The sequence below is a fragment of the Chlorocebus sabaeus genome, chromosome 20, assembly GCF_047675955.1.
Source record: "Chlorocebus sabaeus isolate Y175 chromosome 20, mChlSab1.0.hap1, whole genome shotgun sequence".
In the NCBI taxonomy this organism is placed as follows: domain Eukaryota; kingdom Metazoa; phylum Chordata; class Mammalia; order Primates; family Cercopithecidae; genus Chlorocebus; species Chlorocebus sabaeus.
Genome location: NC_132923.1, coordinates 51096901 through 51115072, shown reverse-complemented (window position 1 = coordinate 51115072; position 18172 = coordinate 51096901). Strand labels below are relative to the sequence as shown.

The 18172-nt window shown below is 36.0% G+C and overlaps 1 protein-coding gene across 1 annotated transcript in view; it reads right to left on the bottom strand.

The window, feature by feature from the left end:
• The window catches only part of COL24A1 (collagen type XXIV alpha 1 chain), a 390023-nt gene that overhangs the window by 48749 nt on the left and 323102 nt on the right, over positions 1-18172 (bottom strand). The window lies entirely within an intron of this gene.

The following is an 18172-nucleotide window of genomic DNA, read 5'->3' as shown; positions in this document are numbered from 1 at the left end:
CTGGGCTTCTTTCCTAAAAGATGAAATGTTTAAATACCATTTTAGGAACACTCACCACTCACTTGAAATTTCTATCATTCATGCAATGATCTTGGTTTTTTAAAATGAAAACACTGAAGCAATACAAAGTTCACCACTACCTTCTTACTTATATAGCCTAGGTGTGAAGTATGTATGTTGTGTTTTAACCTTTGTATTATACTGTGGTGTACATGACAACTCTAATAACTGATTAAAGTCTCCTTAAGAAGAAAATTTTATTCCTCAACCACACATGATTCCAGAAAATTTGCTAAAAATAGTTAAACTGGAAATAAAGTTAAGCAAGCAAACAGTATATCCTTAAAACCAAATCCTAAATCAGGTTGGCAAACTATACTTTGCAAACTAAGTTCAATCCATCACCAGTTTTTGTAGATCTCATGAACTAAGAACAGTTTTTACATTTTTAAACATTGAAAAGAAGAATAATATTTAAAGATATGGAAAATTCTATGAAATTAAAATTTCAGTATATATAAAGTTTTACTGGACAGTCATGCTCATTCATTTACACACTGTTTAGGGCTGCATTTGCACAACAATAGCAGAGCTGAGTAGTTATGACAGAGTTTTTTAAAATTTCATTTTAAGTTCCAGGGTACATGTGCAGGATGTGCAGGTTTGTTACGTAGGTAAATGTGTGCCATGGTGATTTGCTCCAGCTATCAACCCATTGCCTAGGTTTTAAGCCCAGCATGCATTAGTTATTTTTCCCAATGCTCTCCATCCCGCTCTGTCCCACCTCCACCAACAGGCCCCAGTGGATGTTGTTCCCCTCCCTGTGTCCATGTGTTCACATTGTTCAGCTCCCAATTATGAGAACATGAGATGTTTGATTTTCTGTTTCTGCATTAGTTTGCTGAGGATAATGGCTTCCAGCTCCATCCATATCCCTGCAAAGGACATGACCTCATTCCTTTTTATGGCTGCACAGTATTCCATGCTGTATATGTACCACACTTTCTTTATCCAGTCTATCATTGATGGGCATCTGGGTTGATTCCATGCCTTTGCTATTGTGAATAGTGCTGCAATGAACATACACGTGCATGTATCTTTATGACAGAATGATATATATTGCTTTGGGTATATACCCAGTAATGGGACTGCTGGGTAAAATGGTATTTCTGGTATTCCTGGACCTTGGTTCCTCACGGTCTTCAAGGAATCACCACACTGTTTTCCACAATGGTTGGACTAATTTACATTCTCACCAACAGTGTAAAATGTTCCTATTTCTCTGCAGTCTCGCAAGTTGTTGTTTCCTGACTTTTTAATAATTGCCATTCTGACTGGTGTGAGATGGTATCTCATTGTGGTTTTGATTTGCATTTCTCTAATAATCAATGATGTTGAGCTATTTTTTGATATGTTTGTTGGCTGCATGAATGTCTTCTTTTATGAAGTGTCTGTTCATGTCTTTTGCCCACTTTTTATTTTTTAATTTAATTTACTTTACTTTAATTTTACTTTTTTGGAGATGGATTCTCACTCAGTCGCCCAGGCTGGAGGGCAGGGGTGCGATCTTGGCTCACTGCAAGCTCCGCCTCCTGGGTTCACGCCATTCTCCTGCCTCAGCTTCCCGAGTAGCTGGCACTACAGGCGCCCGCCACTATGCCCAGCTAATTTTTTTGTGTTTTTAGTAGAGACAGGGTTTCACGGTGTTAGCCAGGATGGTCTCAATCTCCTGACCTCATCATCCACCCGTCTCGGCCTCCCAAAGTGCTGGGATTATAGGCATGAGCCACCATGCCCAGCCCTTCGCCCACTTTTTAATGTGGTTGTTTTTTACTTGTAAATTTGCTTAAGCTCCTTGTAGATTCTGGATATTAGATATTTGTCAGATGGATAGATTGCAAAAAATTTTCTTCCCTTCTGTAGGTTTTCTGTTCACTCTGATGATAGTTTCTTTTGTTGTGCAGAATCTCTTTAGTTTAATTAGATCCCATTTGTTAATTTTTGCTTTTGTTGCAATTGCTTTTGATGTTTTCATCATGAAGTCATTGCCCAGCCTATGTCCTGAATGGTATTGCCTAGATTTTCTTCTAGGGTTTTTACAGTTTTGGGTTTTACATTTAAGTCTTTAATCCATCATGAGTTAATCTTTGTATAAGGTGTAAGGAAGGGGTCCAGTTTCAATTTTCTGCATATGGCTAGCCAGTTCTCCCAGCACCATTTATTAAAGAGGGAATCCTTTCCACATTGCTTGTTTTTGTCAGGCTTGTCAAAGATCAGATGGTTGTAGGTGTGTGGTCTTATTTCTGAGTTCTCTATTCTGGTCCATTGTTCTATGTGTCTGTTTTTGTGTCAGTACCATGCTGCTTTGGTTATTGTAGCTTTGTAATATAGTTTGAAGTCAGGCAGAGTGATGCTTCCAGATTTGTTCTTTTTGCTTCAGATTGTCTTGGCTATATGGGCTCTATTTCTTGGCTACATATGAACTTTAAAAAATAGTTGTTTCTAATTCTTTGAAGAATGTCAATGGTACTTTTATGGGAATAGTATTGAATATATAAATTACTTTGGGCAGTATGGTCATTTTCACGATATTAATTCTTCCTATGCACAAGCACGGAATGTTTTTCCATTTGTGTCCTCTCTGATTTCCCTGAGCAGTGTTTTGTAGTTCTCCTTGAAAAAGTCCTTTATTTCCCTTGTTAGCTATATTCCTAGGTATTTTATTCTCTTTGTAGCAATTGTGAATGGGAGTTCACTCATGATTTGGTTCTCTGCTTGTCTGCTGTTGGTGTGTGGGAATGTTTGTGGTTTCTGAACATTGATTTTGTATCCTGAGACTTTGCTGAAGTTGCTTATCAGCTTAAGAAGCTTTTGGGCTGAGAAGAAGGGGTTTTCTAGATATAGGATCATGTCATCTGCAAACAGAGACAATTTGATTTCCTCTCTTCCTATTTGAATACCCTTTCTCTTGCCTGTTTGCCCTGGACAGAACTTCCAATGCTGTGTTGAATAGGAGTGATGAGAGGGGGTATCCTTGCCTCGTGCCGGTTTTCAAGGGGAATGCTTCCAGCTTTTGCCCATTCAGTATGATGTCAGCTGTGGGTCTGTCAAAAAAGGCTCTTATTATTTTGCGGTATGTTTTCTCAATACCTAGTTTATTGAGAGTTTTTAACATGAGGGGATGTTGAATTTTATTGAAGGCCTTTTCTGCCTCTACTGAGATAATCATGTGGTTTTTGTCTTTAGTTCTGTTTAAGTGATGAATTACATTTATTGATTTGTGTGTGTTGAACCAGCCTTGCATCCCAGGGGTGAAGCCAACTTGAGCATGGTGGGTATGCTTTTTGATGTACTGCTGGATGTGGTTTGCCAGTATTTTATTGAGGATTTTGCATTGATGTTCATCAGGAATATTGGCCTTAAGTTTTATTTTTTTGTTATATCTCTGCCAGGTTTTGGTATCAGGATGATGCTGGCCTCATAAAATGAGTTAGGGAGGAGTCTCTCCTTTTCAGTTGTTTGACATGGTTTCAGAAGAAATGGTACCAGCCCCTCTTTGTACCTCTTGTAGAATTCAGCTATGAATCCATCTAGTTCTGGGTTTATTTTTGGTTGGTAGGCTATTTATTACTGCCTCAATTTCAGAACTCATTATTGGTCTATTCAAGGATTCAACTCTTAACTGGTTCAGTCTTGGGAGGATGTATGTGTCAAGGAATGTGCCCATTTCTTCTTGATTGTCCTGTTTATTTGCACAGAGGTGTTTATAGTATTCTCTGATGGTTGTTTGCATTTTTGTGGGGTTAGTGGTGATATCTCCTTTATCATTTTTATTGTGTCTATTTGATTCTTCTATCTTTTCTTCGTTATTAGACTAGCTAACGATCTATTTCATTAATTTTTTTTCAAAAAACCAACTCCTGGATTCATTGATTTTTTGAAGGGATTTTGTGTCATGGTAGAGATCTTATATGGCACTTCCATTGATTTGCACTGTTGCTTGGTGTACTACAAATTGCAGTGATGCAGTTATAATATGACAGTGTTTCAAGTGGAACATATATTACTGTGACACTTTATTTTACTTATTACCAGTGCATGCTATCATATCAAAACAAGAAGAGAAAAGTGAACTTCGAATATTTTTTTTAAGGCACCATGGAAAATGAATTATTTTCTTATCAAATTAGATGTCAAAGCCTTACTATGTAATATTATTATAGCTATGCTTAAAAATTATAAAGTATACATCAACATTATCAGACTAGGCACACAATATAATATTTCTACCTCACAGGAATGCAACAGTCAGAAAAATTAGAAAATGTAACATGGAGTATTTTTTCACAGCAGATCTCTTCACAACAAAATGAAAATGAGGCTGCAACTGAGGTAAGTTTCTGAGTGTTCACTTCATTCATTAGCCCAATAAGGAAAATCCCTTATTGATGACTTAATTAAATCTATAGCAAAAATACATTTATTTAAGATTGTTAGCTTTTTGGCAAGAATAGCTGCTTGAAATGTTGAGGACACTGGTGCAGCATCAACAATCAGTTAAAAAACAAGGTTCTTTCTTTTTTTCTTCTCTCCCCACCAGCATGGCCTGTTGGTTCTTGATGAGTCAACAGAAATTAGCAACACTGCTCAGTTGTTCATTCAAGGAGTCAGTGCTGAGTCTGAAAAGGAGTGAATGCTGAGATGGAAGAATTGTATAAATAGTCTGTGGGGTGACTGCAAGTGAGAATATTTTCAAAAAAGTTTAAAAAACACTAAATCAGTACAATCTTCTGTGGATTCTGCTAGGATGCAATAAAACTGACAGCTATGGATCAAAAAAAGAATTATTGGATAAATTTGGAAAGCTTATGGTGGGTAGATTTCTGAACTAAAATAGTTTCAATAGCATATCTTAGACCTAGATGCCATAAATTTCCATAATTCAAAATCCATGTGACTGTGCACTTGAGGAATTTCCACTTAACTTACAATTGAAAATGATTAATCTACAAGGAAATGACATGCTAAAAGGCAAAATCAGGAGAAGAACCTAATAGAATTCTGGATATTCTTTTCAAGCAATCAGTATATTCAATCAAAATCATATGCTCATGAATTGTAGCATTTGGCAGCATCTATCTGTGTGAAAAAAATTTTCAAAGATGAAATATGTGAAATATGCAAAGTCTCATTACAGGTCAACATTAACAGCATTAACAAATGCAGAAAATTTTGACAACAGGGAACTGTAATAAGCTCTCTTTACAGGAAAAGCAAGCTTTAAAAACAAAATTCTGATGAATAGCACCCTCCCCAATAAAATAAAAACAGCTGAAAACCTAAAGAAACCCACAGAGAAAGCAGATTTTATAAGCTAAGTGTTATTCTATACAAAGCATGCCACTTTTCTCATTACTAGTTTTGCATTACAAAATTTGTACTTAATTATATTTAAATTATATGAATAAAAATTTTGTGAACAATTTCTCTCCTTACATAAGTTCACAAGCAATACCCTTGAGTTTGCTTCCTACAAATACTAAAATTTATTCATATTTATATATTTACAGAAATATGCATTCATATTTATATGAATATTTACAGAAATATGTATTCATATTTATATGAATATTTACAGAAATATGTATTCATATTTACAGAAAAAGTTTGTTGACTTCTCTTCTAGGAATGACTGTTACTTTCTGAGTTTATTCTTAGGATATTAAATTTGGTTATTCAATAGTTTCTCCATGTATTCAACAAATATTTATTGAATATCATCTATGCATAAGGAAGGTACCATGGGAAACCCTTTAAAAATATAGATATAAATAAAATATGGTTCTTGTTTTTAAGAAGCTTAAAATTAAATGAAAAAGATGAGACCAAGTGTGGTGGCTCATCCCTGTAACCCCAGCACTTTGGTAGAGGCTAAGGTGGGAGGATTACTTGAGCCCAGGAGTTTGAGACCAGTCTGGGTGACACAGTGACACCCCATCTGTTAAAAAAAAAAAAGAAAAGAAAAGAAAAGAAAGAAAAATTACCAGGGCATGGTATTGTGAACATCTGTAGGCTTAGCTACTTGGGAAGCTGAGGTGAGAGAATCGCTTGAGCCCAGGAGTTTGAGGATGCAGTGAGCCATGATCATGCCACTGCACTCTAGCCTAGGCAACAGAGTGAGACCCTGTCTCAGAAATAAACAAATAAATAAATAAGAAAAAGAAAAACAAAACAATGCAATGTGATGGAATGTACTATATAAATAATTATAATGCCAGCAAAAGTTTTAAAAAAATTCCAGAGAAGAGAGATGTAATGTAAATACCTGAGAGGTTCTGAGGAGGGGAAGTTATCTTTAGTGGTAATCAGAAAAGAAATTAGTGAGAAGAAACTGGATCACGATCATAATACGAAGATATTGCCCTTAAAGTTATAAATGTGGTGGGAGAGATGTTTTGGCTCAAGACAGACTACGGTCATTTCTGTGGAAGGCCTGGTTGAGAGAATGGTATTTAAAAAGTAAAGTCAATCTTGAATTTAGTTCCAAAGCATTTTTCCTTTTTTTTCAAATAATATTTTCTTCAAATTATGTAACCATATATTTTATTATTTTCTTGCTTATAGTAAAAGATAATTAAGTACATTTTTAAAATTACCCTATCTAAGAAGATTTTCTTCATGGCCACAAAACTCACTACAATAATGTATTTTGTGTCTACTAGGTTCATGCCCTATGCTGGGTGCTTACAGAGAGGTACATATAGGATATAGGTTCATGTTCCTCAGTTTGACCTTTAAGTCTTTTTTGTCCCAACTATCTCTCACCATTTATCTGCGTTAGTGGGGCTCAATATTTCAAAGGAACCATTACAAGGGCAAAATCCTCATAGAAGGAGAAAGGGAGGAAGGGGGAGGAAGAGAGAGGGAAAGAGAAAGGGAGAAAGAGACAGAGAGAGAAAGAGAAGAGGAGGGAAGGAAAGAGGGCAGAGAGAGAGAGCGAGAGCAAGAGATCCATACTGTGGGTGATGTGGTTCTTCTAAGTTGCTTGTGCCTCATCCTAAGTGTATTATCTTATCCCGTTTCTTACCCCTGGCTTCTAAGTGTTTTTATATTTGTTTTAATTTTCCGTGAGCCTTTCTGTTCCATACCTATGGGACAGATTATCTGGTAGTGTACTTTCCACATGAATGATGAGAACCCTGGAGTCATAAAATGGTGCCATTTTAGAGATCATCAATACAAATGATACTCATCTGAGACTTTGGGATATAAATTTTCAAAAATGTTAAGAGAAGACACAGGTGTATACCAATGACCAGGTCTCTAATGGGGATATGACTTTACAGGAAAGGCAAATTTTAAAAACAAAATTCTGATGAATAGCACCCTCCCTAATAAAAACAAAAATAGTTAAAAAACCTAAAGAAACCTGAAGAGAGAGCAGATTTTAAAAAGTCATACATACAAGATGAGAGAAAGGGCATGTAAGCAGGGGAAAAAAATAAAGTAATAAACAAAGTAACTTCAGCGTTAAACCAGTTGAAAAGTTGAGTTATAGATGTAGATCACTGTGAGAATTTTTTTAAAAAAGCATTAGGTTGTCTTGCAAGTTTGTGAGCCTCTTATCCCCAGATATTTTATAGAGGTAATGGATATTGTAGGGGGATGCATCATTAGAACTGATTATCCTAGATGATTTTAAGATGCCTCAAAGTTGCCTAATTATAAAATAGGACCACTTTGCCTCACTTTACTTATAATTCTAGGAAATTTCAAAGTTCTTCATTTTCTAATATAAAAAATGTATCTTTCGAGTGATACATGACAACGGACATTCAGATACTACTGAACACTCCTGAAGTCAAGAGGTATTTTTGATTGAGAATAATAAGGAACACAAAACTTGTCATTAGGGCTAACTGTAAACTAGCAACTTCATCTTACTTGCAGTGCTATCAGATATTTAACCCAGTAGAATGAATATATTCCAAGTCATTTACTATGCTTGTTGATTTATTAGAGAGAAATCTGAGGATGCTAGCAGAGTGTTCTGTTCAAAGTTCCAAACAATATTTCATACAAGTAAAGAACAAACATTTCTTATTATGAATACACAGATGACTGATTAATTTTGTTTGCAAGAGAAACAGATGCTAACCCTAGGCATTCTTTCCAGTGTCTTTTAAATGATTTGTCTAAAACCATTCAACCTATGTAAATCATTCTGGGTAAATTTTAAAAAGTAAATATAACCATAATTATTAACTTTGGTCAGAGATGCCAAAAATCAATGAACAGTTTACATGTGTATTAAAAATTAATATAATTATAAGAGTACATGATGTCGCATGACCAGACACTTCCTTTATTCTCAGATAGGAGCCAGTCTCCCTACTGAAATAAGTTTTAAACCAGCAGGAAAGTGTTGTCAGTTTTGACAGGACTGAAATCCATGGCTTCCTAAGTCTTTGGACTCTAAAGAAACTTGGATCAGTAATGACAACAACAACATCAACCACAACAACAAGAGTTGCCTTTTCTTGAGTGCATTCCATTTGTCAGAAATGAATAGCATTATGGTTTACATTATTTTGTTTGATCTGATGTCAGTTAAGGAAAGAAGGCATTGCTTTTCACTTTGACTTCCCTCTGGGGAAAGGAAGAAATCGTTTTAGTGTAAGTCTGCCTTCATTTTAGAACAGAATGGAAAGATCTGGGAAGGAAAATGGGGCTATATGCACCATGTATAGAAGAAAGATACAGAGACAAATTTTGGAATGATGATGACTTATGTGTATATAATAGTGAAACACACCAAAGAAAGTGTCACTCTGTTATTTCCCCAGCTCCTTGGCTTAGCCGTCTTATTCTCATTAGGATTGTAACAAATATATTAAAAATAAGCAATAAAAAATAAAATTTGTTAAATCCAGGCAATGTTAAAAATCTACATTTTAAAGATAACTAAAAATATTATATTTAAAATTATGCTAAGTGAAATTACAAATATTTCAAATATGAATTTTATTGATTTCTTACAGTAGAATGATAAACTTAAAATGACACTGAACTTCATATTAGTTGATATTTTTCTTTCAAGTACTACCTTAACATTTTTCTAAAAAAAGTTTTTTCCTTTCTCTTCTGCCAGGCACCTTATGTGTATATAGTTTATATAGTTTATATGTTTGTACAGTTATTAACTATGTGAGAAGATACTCAGAAAAATTAATTTAAAATTAATTTACTTTCTATAGCACAAAAATAAGTATAATATCCTGGATTATTAGGCAATGTAAGCACTATTTTTTTTTCTTAAGCCAGCAAACCCTGAAGTTATGTAAGTAATACTTTACTTCCTTTACTCTGAGCAACTCAAAACACTTCTGTTTAAGGAGGAATTTCTCATTTTATTTGGTTTACTAAATATATCCCTCCTAGCAAAGGAATGGTGTTTAAAAATATGTGGGATGGTAATTATTAGGTGATTATATGCAAGGCTACATTTTATATAAATAATGTAGCATTCATAACATTTTCGTGCAGTGCCAATCATAAGTAATGTAGCCAGTTGCTAGAAATAAGATTTATGAATGAGCTGTATACTAAAGTTAGGAGGTACTTTTAGTTTTGAATCTCTAAACATATTAAAGCTTATGGAACTGACAGCACAGTTGAGGCAGGTCGTAAGGTAGTGAAGATAGGTCTGTTTGACTCACATCTATTCCCAAGAATATATAATCTCTTGCTCAACCTTAATGAATACAGGTATTCTGACATTGTTTTACTTCACAGAAATTATTTACAACTGATGGTTTATCAATCCTAAAAAATAGACAGTGCAAATGTCACTATGATATTTGACAAAATAAAGATATTTTATGAAATCTCCTTTACCCAGGTCTCGATGTCCAATCACAGGACTAACAGGGACTGAAAGAAGATGTTTTCATCTATACTTTGACTCTTAGATATGTCTGGGTTCACATCATTATGGAGAAATAAATGTCTATCCTTTTATTTAAAAAACAAAAAATAATCTACGCATACTATCTTATTTGATTTTCCCACAACCCGGTGAACACACCAAACTCCATGAGGGCAGTTTTTTGCCCATTCTTCACTGCTATATTCCCTAACTCCTGGCTCTTAGTAGGCACTAAACAAATATTTTTTGAATGAAGCATGTTGGCTTAATCATTTATATTCATTATTATGAAAAGATGATACCCAATAAATACATGTAGTGTATTATGCATTTTACATACAATATTTCATTTGATTCTTATAAAAACCATATGAAGTATAATACTATTGTACTCATTTTATAACTGCTGCTTAAGATGTCAAATAGTTATCGCATTTAGATTTTAAACCCAGGTCTCCAAGATCCTAACAACTATGCAAAGAACATTCAATTCCCAGTCGGGCCTGGGGGCACACGCCTGTAATCCCAGTACTTTGGGAGGCTGAGGCAGGTGGATCATGAGGTCAGGAGATCAAGACCATCCTGGGTAACATGGTGAAACCCCGTCTCTACTAAAAGTACAAAAAAAAAAAAAATAGCCAGGCATGGTGGCGGGCGTCTGTAGTCCCAGTTACTAGGAAGGCTGAGGCAGGAGAATGGCGTGAACCAGGGAGGTGGAGGTGGCAGTGAGTCGAGACTGCGCCACTGCACTCCAGCCTGGGCGACAGAGTGAGACTCCGTCAAAAAAAAAAGAAAAAGAACATTCAATTCCCAAATGTTTATTGATCTTCTCCTATGGGCCTGACATGGTGCTAGGTGATTCTACAGGACTCTTGGGACAGAAAGAAAGGAAGATAATATCCACGCTCTGATGGAGGCAGTGTACTGAGCATCCAAAAGCTCACAGCAGACAAGCTCAGCTCTGACTAGAAAACTGATTGAAGGAGATAATAGCTCAATTAAGTGCTAAAAGATCACCATAAAGTTAGAGGGAAAAATGGAAGAGCTTTCTAAGCAGTGGAAATAAACTACATGAAGGCCAGAAAGTGAGGGAAATAACAGAATTTTGGGGGCTAAGTAAATAGGCATACTTGAAGAAGCATAGCTCTGAAACAAAGATGCCTGGTTTGAATTCTGACTGGATTACTTGTTGTCTGTGTGAACCTGGGGAAGTTATTTAGTCTCTCTCGGTCTCAGCTTCCTTTTCTGTAAACTGGATATAACAGCTCTCTCTACTTCATGGAGGTTTTGTGAGGGTTAAATCACTTAATACACATTAGCACCTGGAACAGTGCCTGGGATACAGTAAGCATTTAATAACTGTTAGCTGTGATTATGACTGAAATGCACAGTACACATCAGAAGCAAGGTAGAATAATGTCTGGAAATGTCAACAGAGGCTAGATCATGAAGAAACACTATTCCATAAAGAGTATAAACCACCGAGCATGGTGGCTCATGCCTGTAATCCCAGCACTTTGGGAGGCTGAGGTGGGATAATTGCTTGAGTTCAGGAGTTCAAGGCTAGCCTAGGCAAGATGGTGAGACCTCATCTCTACAAAAATCAAAAACAGTAAATGAGCGGAATGTGGTGGTGCTTGTGTGTAGTGCCAGTTACTTGGGAGTCTGAGGTAGGAGGATCACTTGAGCCCAGGTGTTCAAGGCTGCAGTGAGCTAAGATCACACCACTGTACTCCAGCTTGGGTGACAGAGAGAGACCCTGTCTCTATTGAAAAAAAAAAAAAGTATGAACTTTATCTGATTGGGAGTCACGGAAAATTCAACTAAGAAAGTTAAATCCTTTAGCAGAAATTTCATTTTGTTGCCGATACGCTGCCAAATACACTGAGCTTTGTTGCTCTGGAACAGTTCCTAATGAGTAGAAAAAGGGCCAAAACAAGCGGCGGGGTGGGGGTTGGCGGGGGAGGGAAAAAACAGCAATCAGGATAAGCCATAACTGAATAATCAACCTCTTAATAATGAGATGACAGGATTTGCTAAATGTAGGTCTGGACAAAGAAGGTAGGTCTCTTTCTCCATAATACTGTGAAGAAAAAATATACCTTCTTAGAAAGAAAAGTTTCTTTCGTGTGACTAGCCTGTGAGAACACACAGCCCAGATGGGTGGCAGGGTGGCTGGATTTCCTAATAGAAGCTTCGATGGTGGTCCTACTACAAAGGTGCTGATGAAGTGTGTTTTTCCTCCTTATACTGGACATAATCCACAAATGGAAAATTCAGGATTTTCAATGTTCCTTTAAGACAAGAAACTCATTTTAGACAACACTTATGCTTATGTTCACCTGGCAAACTGCAAAGTCAAGACTGAAAGGCCTTGATTTGTCCTAAGTCAAGTCGTTAGTTTTATTTCTTTCCCTCTTTTCCAATGACCAGTTTTATTAGTTATAGCAATAAAAAAATAAAAAGATTGGTAAGCATTCCTTTTGGTGATAAATGGATTTATGATCTTTGCAAGGAAAAGTTGTTTTGCTTTTTCCTAAATGATTGAGGTACTATGCTTGTACAGAAGTCCAACTCGAAGAAAACAGCATGGTAGACTCATTTACTACAGATGTGCTAAGGTGACTGGCCTCAAAACACTCATTTGTACAGAAGGAAATTCACGCAGGCAACGGTGAGCCTCCCCAATACTGTCTTTCAGTTACAGTCACATGATCTTGAAAAAACATCGAAACTGCAGAGTGAATATGCCAAGAATTCTTTAATTCCTTGGCCACATTCCAAAAAAAAAAAAAAAAAAAAAAAAAAAAGAAAGAAAGAAAGAAAAGAAAGAACATTGTTTAGGAAAATCAGGCAGTTGCATAATGCTAAAAATCCCAGAATAAATATTTTTCTCAGTGGAAAATCCCAGCTGTCTTTAAAGGTAAGCCAAAGAACACCATGGTGCCGTGATTAAAAAAAAAACAAAAAAAGAGCAATGGAAAGATGTCCTTATCCTCAGTTGAAAATACTCTAAGGAACTTGCTAGTATTTAGAAATGGCCTTATTTCCTCTTAAGTAGTTTTTCTATTTCCACAGTAGGTTTGAGAAATACTTCTCTTAGAAATCACTTTCCCTAATGCCCAGTTAGCCATTGCCACCTTATTTCACTGAACAACAGAATGATTCCTTAAAAAACATTATAATTCTAATTCCATATAAAATATTCTACAGAGAACAGAGACATTTATAGAAAATATTTCCATGTGCATAAATACCAACAGCATGTGCAAACCTTGGATTCACAAAGGGATCCTCAAGAGAAAGTTATTTTATTTTTGTTTTGATGGATACAAAACATTTCAACACTTGATACCCTAATATTCTAAGTACGCATGTAAAATTTGTCTAACTTGTTCTGTGAAAATGCTAAAAAGTAGCAGATGATGACTTATGATCTGGTAGTTAATTGCTTGCTAATGGCAATATTAGTTACCATTCAATTTCATGGCCCTAGGAGGTATATTGCAACAGTATTTAACATTACTGTAATCCATTTGTTTCTTTCAAAGTGCAATGAGCTTTCTGTACCGGTCATACATAAAGGGACAGAATCTGTTCTATGGCTCAGAATCTGTTTTTTTAAAAAATGGTTCCCAATTATAGTAGCTTAGGAAGTGGAGCTAGAATATGCAGGTTTTGTTGTCTAATTCATACTCAGATTTTCCCTTCCCTTGACTGTGTCTTCCACTTCTCCATATCTACTAACTAGGTCCTTCTGATGAGCATTTAAACGTGGTCAGGATCCTCACATTTAAAAATAACTTTCTACTTTAAATTTATTCTCTGGTCATTGCCCTATTTTCTCCTTCAGAACCAAACTTCTCCATTGAGTGGTTTGTATATCCTGATTTTCTTACTGTCCACTCTCTCTTCTCAAGAACTCCAATCCTATTCCTGCCCCCAACCTGACAAGGTTCTTTGCTAAAGTTACTGATGACCTCTACGTACTAAAATACATGATCATAACTTCATTTTATTAGATCTACGTATTAGTCAGAGTCCTTACTTGCAAATACCAGAAACTAATCCTGGATAATAAAGGCAGAAGAGACATTGAAAACACATTTGGTAGCTCACATAATCACAGATAAACCTGGAGAATCAGGTTTGGAAAATGGGCAGAATTAAAGTGATGTCAGGAAGCCAGAATTTGAAAACTATAGCATGTACTACATCTGCTGCTGGACATTGAACACTATTACTGATGCCACCGTCATCCCTGGAAATTGGGAGCTGTTGATGTTACTGCCACTGCCACCAGAACAGACTCTCCACTGTCCCTGCCTCTGTGTATCACTAACTCCCCATTTGAAGGTGAATGTAACTAACTGATCAGGCCTAGGTCAGAGCATGCATCCTTGTTTCAAGTGACAAGGAAGTGAGAATTTGGAACTTCTGGTACTGTAGTAAACAGTGGCCTTTCACCAAAACTCAAAAAGAGGGATTTTTAAATAAAAAAATGGGATAAAGATGCTGAGTAGCAAAACAAACACAAAAAGGATCTACACACAAAAATCCCACAAAAAACAAAATTAACAAAACAAGTGTCCAACACAGTTTCTCGAGATTAATAGATATGTTGATGACATTCTCCTTTTTGAAATATTTTCTTAAGTCTCCACGACACCACATTCATTTTTTTCTTGCCTATTATAATCACTCCTTTCAGTCTCTTTCCTCCTTTATCTGACTTTTAAATCTTAGAGTTCCTCACAGCTTAGTTCTGGACCTCCTTCCCACTGTTTGTTCAACAAAATTTGCGTTTGTTTTCTTTCATTTGCTCCCCAGATCCATTGACCACCCCTTCTCTATCTTGCAAATTGTCCTGGGAATCTGACTTTCAACGTACTGCATCGCTGGCGTTCTCTTGCCCTCTGGCTTCCAGTTGGGGTTAGTCAAAGTGATGCGCCACTAGGATATTGAAAAGTGAGAGGAGAGAAAGGTAATATATTTATTTCTCCCATTTCCTTCTGTCTTTGGCATTCTGTAAGTGGTTGGGCTATTCTCAACTATAGCTCCTGTCAGATGCCTCTTTTCCAGCAGTTTCTGATCTCAACTTGATTCTAGTAACATCATTTCTTCCCTTTACCATTTCAGGTCTAAGGACAGTAATGGCTTCCTACCGTTGATAGTCTCTGGGTTTCCCAGAACCCTTTGTTGACTTTTTTAACCCTGTCTATATTTCTGTAGGTAGTTTCCTCAAAATTCCAATTGAGCATTCCATCTGCTTCCTAACAGGGCTCCGACTAAAACATTATGTATATACTGATGACTCTCAAATTCATATTTGACCTCCTCCCTCAGCTCCAGCTGAGAATATTTAATTGCTGACTTAATATCGCCACTTGAATGTCATAACCTTGCCCATAAAATTTAGGCCTCCTATAGTATTTGCTTTTTCAGTGATGGGCAGACATCACAAGGTATTAAGTTGTAAACTTGTGCAAGTTAGAAATTTGGAAGTTACCCTTGATATCTCTCTCTCCTCCTCATCTCTCCCAATCAAATATCAAGTCCTACTAAAGCCACCTCCTAAATAGTACCTAAATCCATCCACTTCTTTCCATTTACACTTCACCAGTCTACTTCAAACCATGAATACCTATAGCCTGGAGTACTGCAATAAGTAGTCTTATTAGTCTTCTGCATCTTGTCTTGTCCCATTCCAATCCATTTACTATACTGAAGCCAGAGGGAATCCATTAAAAATGTAAAATTGGATAATGTCTCTCCTGAGCTGAAGCCTCAGTGAGGTCTACTCTGTTTAGATAATGCTCAATTACCTTAATACGTCCTTCAATAGCCTCCATGATGTGGTCATTGTATACCTCAACAGCATGAAACCACATCACTCTATACCTTGCTCACCAAACTGTAGCCATACTGGTCTTTTTTGATTCTTTAAGCACATCCTGTTCTTCCTAACTTTGTATATGCTGTTGTCTCTTCCTAGAATGTTTCTTTCCTGCTTTCTCCACCTACAATTACTATTATTCCCAATTTACGAACTCCAATTATCTTTTGGTGTTGTCTCTCTCCCCCTCCCCACTCACATAACATATGAATTTATATATGTAGATAACATATTTATCTCTCTATATATATTTCACTGAGTATAATTGACATGAAGTAAATTTCAAATATATAATTCAATAAACTGGCATAATAAATAACACCTATTAAACCATCACCACTATCAAGATAACGTATCCACCACCCCTAGAAGTTTTTCCTCTTCCTTTGAAAGCATTCCTTTCTACACCTCCCCACATGCACTCCTATCTCCTGAAAACCCCAATTTGCTTTTTATCATTACAGATCATTTTGAAATCTCTATAATTTTATGTAAGTGGAACCAAACAGCATGTATCCTTTTTTGTGTGTTTTTTTCCCTACTTAGTAAAATTACTTTGAGATTCATTCATGTTAAAGCATGTATATAATTCTTTTTTACTGAGACTAATATTTCATTGTACACATGTACTAGAATTTATTTAGCCATTCAGTTTTTGATGGACATTTGGTTCATTCCCAGTTTTGGGCTATTACAAAGAAAGCTGCTATGGCCATTCATGTGCAAATTTTTGTGTGGATATATGCTTTCATTTCTCTTGGCTAGGAATAGAATGGCTGGGTTATATGTTAGATATATGTTTAACATTTTTAGATACTACCAATATATAAGATAATTGACATCTTAACAATACAGAGGCCGGGTGCAGTGGCTCATGCCTGTAATCCCAGCACCTTGTGGGGCTGAGGTTGTGGGATCATGAGGTCAGGAGTTTGACACCAGCCTGGCCAACATTGTGAAACCCCATCTCTACTAAAAATTTTAGCCAGACACGGTAGCACACACCTATAGTCCCAGCTACTCAGGAGGCTGAGGCAGGAGAACTGCTTGAACTCAGGAGGTGGAGGTTGCAGTGAGCTGAGATCATGACACTGCATTCCGGCCTAGGTAACAGAGCAAGAATCCATCTCAAAACAAAACAAAAACAATATAGAGTCTTATGATCCAGAGACACAGTATATACACCATTTATTTAGGACTTCTGTAATTTCCCTCAGCAATGTTTTACAGTCTTCAGTATATAGGTTTGCACTTTCTTTTGGTCAGAATTATCCCTAATATTTCACATTCTGATACTACTGTAAATAACACTGCTTTAAAATTTTCCATTTCTGATTGTTAATTGCTAGTACACAGAAATATAATTAATTTTGTATATTAATCTTATATCTTGCAACTTTGCTAAACTCAGTTTTCTATAGATTTTGGATATTCTACTAGACAACCATGATTTCTGCAAATAAAGACAGTTTTATTTCTTCTGTTCAAATCTAGACATCTTTTATTTCTTGTTATTACACTGGCTAGAATCTCATTGAATTGGCTAGAATTTCCAGTTCATTATTGAATATGTCATACAAATATGAGGGGGTAATATATACATCCGTAGGCATATAAGACATCAGAAGGTTTGCCTCACAATGACCTACACTAAAATAATTTTTGGAGAAAGCATTGAAATAATAATAGAAACAAATTCAGGAGATTCTGCAAAGAATATTGAAAGTAATGGTTATCAAATAGCTTAATTAAGTTTACTATTTAAAAAGGAGTCTAGAAATAACAGAAATAAAAGGAGAAAGTAAATGAATAAAAGCTAAAAGTAAAAAATTGAGGCAAAATACCTAAATGATGAAGGAGAGATGAAAGGTTTATAGACCAAACCTTTGTTTTTGGACTATAAAAACAAAGGGATATGAGAATATGTGAAAGTGTTTTGTTAGAGGGAAGACACAGGTAATGATATGTTAAACAAATCAATATATTTAAATAAATACACACTTGGTTATTACGTTCAGCACAACCGCACAAGAGGAACAACAAAAGAAGTAATTTTTAAGCCAGCAGAAGAAACTTTAGTCATCCAATGGAAATTAAGAAAGAAGAAGAAATAAACCCCAAAAGGATGGTACAGGTGTATTAGTCCATTTTCATGCTGCTGATAAAGACACACATGAGACTGGGCAATTCACAAAAGAAAGAGGTTTATTACAGTTCCACATGACTGGGGAGGCCTCACAATCATGGTGGAAGGCAAGGAGGAGGAAGTTACATCTTACCTGGATGGCAGCAGGCAAAAAGAGAGCTTGTGCAGGGCAACTCCTGATTTTAAAGCCATCAGATCTCAT